The following is a 6,483-nucleotide window of genomic DNA, read 5'->3' on the forward strand; positions in this document are numbered from 1 at the left end:
ATCCCCTTTGTTCACTGCACAATTTCGGAAAATTTTACACAGGTACACCCTCTATCTGTGTGTTACTTGGTAGCAGTAAGTGCCACAAGGTGCATCTTAATGACAAAACACCAAAATTCTTACTTTCTGTTGCAATAATGGTATTTCTTAATTTTACTGCTAAATATTTAAGATTACAGGAAAGTGTCATCTCTTTGTAAATACAATATAGTGTTTGATACTTCCAAAGGAATTAAATCAGATTGGACTATTAAAAAAGTTACTGTGAAATTCCTTAACTGTGAAAACGTCTGCCGTGGAAGCACGAAAGCAAGTTCCTCTTAGCTCGTCTATAACAACTGTGTGTTCAGCCTCCACTTCTTCAATGCTACTGGCTTGGAGAAGAGGAGCCATCAGCACTCAAGCATAAGGCACTGCCTCAAGGATTCTGATGTCAATTGAAAGACTTAAGAACACACACGATGACTATCCAAAAGCTTCCCCATCCCAATGCTTTTAAAAATCCCTACTTTAAGAATGATATGCAAAGAGACGTTGCATACCTCTTAAGGCAGACACAGAAGACATTCATTTTAACCTGGCTTCCTGCCAACCAAAAAAAGGGCTTGTTTTGTTTCTACACAGCCTATTTTTACATTAGCAGGTCAGGTTCTTTTTGATAACAGAAAAATACCACCAGGAAGTTAGGAAAAAAACAACCTGGTAGCCTAGCCAGTAAATACTTAACATATGATGGGATAAAACCAGCTTTTGTTAAAAAGATTATTCACCCATGAGCATGGGCTTAGCTAGTCAAGTTGGTCAGTTCTTGAAGTTCATACAAAGAAATATCTCCTGTCTATCCATCAGAACAGCTAAAAAGAGAAAATCAGAAATACTTTCACCCCTAACTTCATAAGCAATCTTAAATAATTAATTCTTCAACAGACCCTTCCCCTAGACACGATTGCTATTAATTAAGTGTCAATCCAAAACTAGCCTGGACATTCTTCTAACATCTCTTTTATGTTACACCAGTTTCTAACATTTGGCAAATCTAATAATTTAGAAAGGCTACTGCCTATTACAACCCAGTTCTACTACTCTCACATATACTGTGGACAAAGATTTGTGACATATTATTTCCTAAGATACATTTTGAAGTATTTTAACAAATGAGGGTGAGGAGAAAGACCCAAAATGGACCCCATACCAACACCTCACTGAAATGAGGTGACACCGGTTGATCAAATTAGGTCAGTCTGATTTACTTTTCCATGCTAACTGCCAGACTGCAAATCAGACTATGGAAGTTAAAACTGGACCGACTGCTTTACAGATTACACAGAAAAACAATCACGCTTTTACTAACGAGCCATGGACACAAAAAACCAAAACAAAAAAATCTCTTTTATTATGGAATTTGAATACTTCTCCCGTGATCCAGGTTACGACGCTGTGGCACCTATCTAAAGCAATTTATCAAGAATAGTTAAAACACCACACAAAATCACAATTTTTTTTCTTCTCAGGAAGCAAGGAGAAAGTTACTGGACAAAATCTGGTTTCACAATCTGGTCTCTTCTCTGAAAGCTGCAATATCCCTTGTTTTAATATCAAGTTGTTTCAAGGGAGCAGTTTCTGGGATGAACACCTGTACTAGTCAATAGAAATAGAATTTCTCTCTACATTCTCTTTCTCCTCCATTTTCTGAGCCTCACATCCAGGTATTAGGGTCAGTGAAAAGGCACTTCCCCAAAAAAATTTCAGGGATGGATTAGACAATTTCCTAAGACACAGAGAGCACAATAGTAACGGTCTGACCGTATTCTGCTGTAAAAAGAGTTGTAGAATATCTTCTATAAGCTCAAAAATTATGCAAACCAGCCTGTAACGGTTTTGAAACAAGTAGCAATGAAAGGAGCAAAGGAAAAGTTATTAGAGGCAGAAGTATGATGAAAAGAAAAAAACCCCACACCAGAAATAATTAAAATGATTTTATGAAGCAGCACTGCTAGGAAAAGCCTCCTCTTAGGAGCTGATGGTTACAGCCAAAAACTGTAGTGACCAATACTAAAATATGCAGCTTAAACATGTGTCACACATTGTATTAATTATTTATATATTTTAAAAAATCCAACAACTAAAGCCACACACACTGAAAAGTTGCAGTAATTTTCTCCTAACTGGCTCTGGATGCTATGGCACCTAGTGAATTCATTGACGTGCTCTCCTAAGAGGCAGCCTGCAGAGAAATACTTAGAGTGGTTCAGACTAGCGTCTGCAGCAATTTTCTCCCTCTCATACGTATTTCATTATGCTCTTCAACTGATTTTGCTTCAACAGAAAAACATAACTGGAGAGAATCTTGCAGCTATCTTGAAAGGTACCATTCTGGCTGAGCTTCAGGGTATGGTACCTCTGCCTTGACAAGCTGTAGATGCCAGTCAGCTGCACCTACAGTCGGTCTCAAACAATCAATGATGAGTAAGAATAGAAAGGGCCAAGAAATGGCTGAAGCATCACAGAGCCATTAAAGGACTGAAACAGAGGTGATAAGCTTCAAATGGCATTACTCACCCACGGCTTATCAGACTGCTGCACTTAGCACAAGTCAAAAGTAATATGGAAATACATTCCGTATTTGCAGAAACAGAGCAATGGGCAGTTTAGTATGGATATTTACCTATGCAGGTAACAAGCACTTACTCCTTTTTGCCAAATAATTCTGATGACTCCGCTACCAAGAAGGTGTAACAGGAGGAATGTTACTGTCAAACTACTGCAGCAGGATTAGCCATAGCTTGTGTCTCAAAACCCTTAGGGTCTCACATTTCGATAAGACACTAGAACAAATACAGATAGACACTTGAAACTTTCCACTTCATCTCAAATTCACTAATCCTTGAAATCTCTTGGAGGTGGGAAAGTAGTATCCTTCACCTCAAAGTTGACTAAGCTGACAGCAAGAATGGCTAGCTCTTCCAGAGTCTGTGAACCAATTCAAAGCTTTCCTATGTAAAGAAACTACTGACAGCTCTATATCATTAATACTTCTACATTAACATGTTCCTCTTCTGCAAGAAATTATTTACTGATGGAGAAGTATCAGTATAACTGTAATAAACAATTTTGTAAGCAAATCCCTTTAGGCAGACAATTCCTAGTAAAAAGGCTGAGAATAAAATCCAGCAGGTTGTGGCTTACACACCAAAAACCAGTAAAATCCTTCATATAGATGAGTTCTTCGAAACCATTAAAGTTCACATGCATCAGACGTTTTATGAGCAACACCCACCCACCCAAAACCAAACAAACATAAGCCCTTCTCCCAAACCCCACTCTTAGAGATAACCTTCCATTACTAATATTCTTCCAAAACAAGTAACACTTAGCATCCTCCACCCCTCGTCCCCTGGTGGATTAAGTTCTGAGATTCTATCTAGATGCAAACCAATTTAGGTCTTTGTCATTAAAAAAAATAAAAGTGTAACACATCATAAATAGCTAATACCATCAAATCCTAAGTTAAACACAGAACCTACATTTTGAGAAACCACATTCCTATCAGAGATAATTGCTCACAGTCACTTGTCCATAACAGCTCTCCACCCCTCCCTACCTTCTGAAAACACTGAATTCTCCTTGAAGGAACCATCGCAATCTCAAAGCCTTATACGAAGCATGGGTAGTCAATGTTGGGCTTTCTTGTGCTACAGAACGGCCTCAGAACTCTTAGGCAATCACTGTTTCCACATGAATTTGTTTTGTATAGGTGGCATATTAAAGCAAGAATGCATGCATCAGTAAGTTACTGTTCCAGAAATATACTTTGTCTACAGATATGACAGTAAGCAGAAAGACTAAGCTAATACTAATAATTTCCTCCTGCATACAAAACAGAAAGCCTTTATGCCAAAACTAGAATTGATCATCTAAGGACATGCTGCAACTCTAAAATATACAGCAACTGGGATTTCAATTTTTTTAAGATTAAAGGCTTTAATCATGTCAAAGTTTTAAAGTAAGAACTTAAGCTCTACAAAAGGCTCTACAATACATGATCAACATGTTTCATTAGAACTGCAAATAAATGCTCAGCTGTCACACACTCTGCTTCCACACCTTCAAAACATACTCCTAGCTTGTATTTCATTGCACCTTCCATATAGTTTTTGATATCTACCTAGATGCAATTTATAAACGATAAAGAAAATAGCAATGAGCTTGTTTTGATAACCTTCCACATCTAAAACTGATGAAATGTGACACAAAATCCTTAAGTCTGGTATGAGTACAACACACTTACATTGAAAAGGCTACATGTTGATATATGCCTAATTTTACAAGAAATGACATTAGCATATGTATTTCATCTGAAAAGCAAAACAGCAGTGAAGCAGGTGAATTAATGTTACTAATTGAACCTTATCTGCATTTCCTGTCTTTTAACACACGTCAGCATTGCAAATTCAATCTTTAGGTGATGCAGGAAGTCCAACTGAAGCACATGTTTTAACAGCGGTGAATTTTTGTTATGAACTTGTCAGTTGGCTATAGGAATCTATGAAAACATTCCTTTCAGAGAGGCTGCATTTAATAATGGTCCTATAAACTCCATAAACAAAAGCAGGAGCAGAGCAAACAGCAGCAGTTCCTGCAAGACTGAAGGCTCAACCCTAAGCCTGCGAATTTCCCACTGGCCTCAGACACAGGACAGCTCTCCACTTTCTGAATTGTCAGAGGAGGACTGGGAAGAGTAGACAAGGCCCCGTTTCTGAAAGAACAAAACTGAACAGCAGCTTTGAGACAGCTTCCTATGGTTATAGTTAATCTCTTCAGCCTAAAATTGAAAAACCTGCTCATTTGAAGATGAAGAAAGTCATCTGAACTTGATTAAAGAGAATGAGGGGGAAAAAAAAGAAAGGAAAAAAATCTTTCTCGCCCTAAAAAATAAACCAAAACAATCCCCTTATCTATTCTACCTGGACCAACATGGCTCAAGCCATTTACTTTGTATTTCCAAATCTGAACAACTCCTTCTTATTTTGAGTTCAGAATCAAAAGACAATATGTAACCAAACACCTAACTGAATAATGCTATTTGGTTAATAAGAGAATGTCTAGAAGGGCATTAAAAAAAGTCATGAAAACTTCCTGAACTCACAATTTCCTTCTCATGTGCACAGCTTACCTATATAGCAGTATTTTTCAAGGTGGGGGGGGGGAAGGGAAGTTCCTTGCACTTGCAAAATCTATTTGTCTTTATCTGATGCATTCCAAGACAAATTAAAACACGTATTAGCCATCTTTAAAATAACATAACTCTTGTTTGAAAGCATGAAATTCCCACCTCTGTGATTCAGATGCAATTTAGAACAGCCAAAAGCAAACATTTCTCCCTCCTCCCAATTTAACAACATCCCAAGTAAATGCTAAGGGGGGGAGGAGCTAAAGGCTTTTTGCTGCTTAAACCACAGAAATTCCTATCACACAGGCACTAAATAAACTATTGTAACTGTGACATTTTCTTTTAACATATACTGTAACTCAAAAAATATACAGGGGGGGGGGGGGGAGGATTTCAGCAGAGTATTCATCTCTCCCAAAAAAGCAGCTATAGGAACTTTGTATACAATACGACTATGATGGATGTCACGAAAAGTCATCATTCATTCAAGCTTAACCATACCTGGGGAGAAACCCCACTCCAAATTAATAATAATAAATAATACCAACAATAATAATAATTTGAAAAGTCTTGTTTGAGCTATTTATTGCAGAAAATTAATGAATCGCCACATTAACAAAAAATACTTAAGTACTACTAAACAATAGCACTGCTTAGGTTAGCCCCCCCCCAGGAGCTGTGGAACTCCTTTGACTGAGAAACTACGGAAGGAATCAAGCTTTTCTTAGCAGAATCCTCAGTTTCAAAAGTCTTACGGTTCTTCCTTGTGCCACAACCTCCAGATAGTTAAGTCAGTACGCCTGTACCCTTCTGTTTCCCTCCCCAATACCACACTGGGAAAGAGATCCAGAGACACTTGTCTTCCAAACTACCAACATCCGTTCTCATCTCCCTTCGCGCAAGCCAGCAGGCTTTACTCAGAAAAGCAGAATTCCACAATCCCCGCCCCAAAACACGTTATTTTTGTTTTTCCCCACGGGAGATCTCAGCCACCAAAGGCTCCTCGGACCCCCCCCTACTCCCCTCTATCGACGCTCCCGGGAAAACACGCCAGGGCGAACACAGCCTCTCCCCCCTTGCGCCGAAACCCAAACACAAGGCCTCTCTCCTCCCAGCAGCCCAAACAACAGCGCAAGCCCTCTCGCACAGCCTTGCGATGGCGGGATCCCCCTCCCTCCCTCCCGGCCGCTCGGTTCCTCCTCCTCATCTTAAGGCTCAGCGAGGTTCCCGCGCAACGGCCCGGGCCTAGCCCGCCCCGCGGCCGCCATGCAGGAGCCCCGCAGCCTCAGGCTCCGCACGAAGGGCCCGGCCCG

This window comes from Pygoscelis adeliae, unplaced genomic scaffold (genome assembly GCF_000699105.1).
Source record: "Pygoscelis adeliae isolate BGI_AS28 unplaced genomic scaffold, ASM69910v1 Scaffold75, whole genome shotgun sequence".
Classification (NCBI taxonomy): Eukaryota; Metazoa; Chordata; class Aves; order Sphenisciformes; family Spheniscidae; genus Pygoscelis; species Pygoscelis adeliae.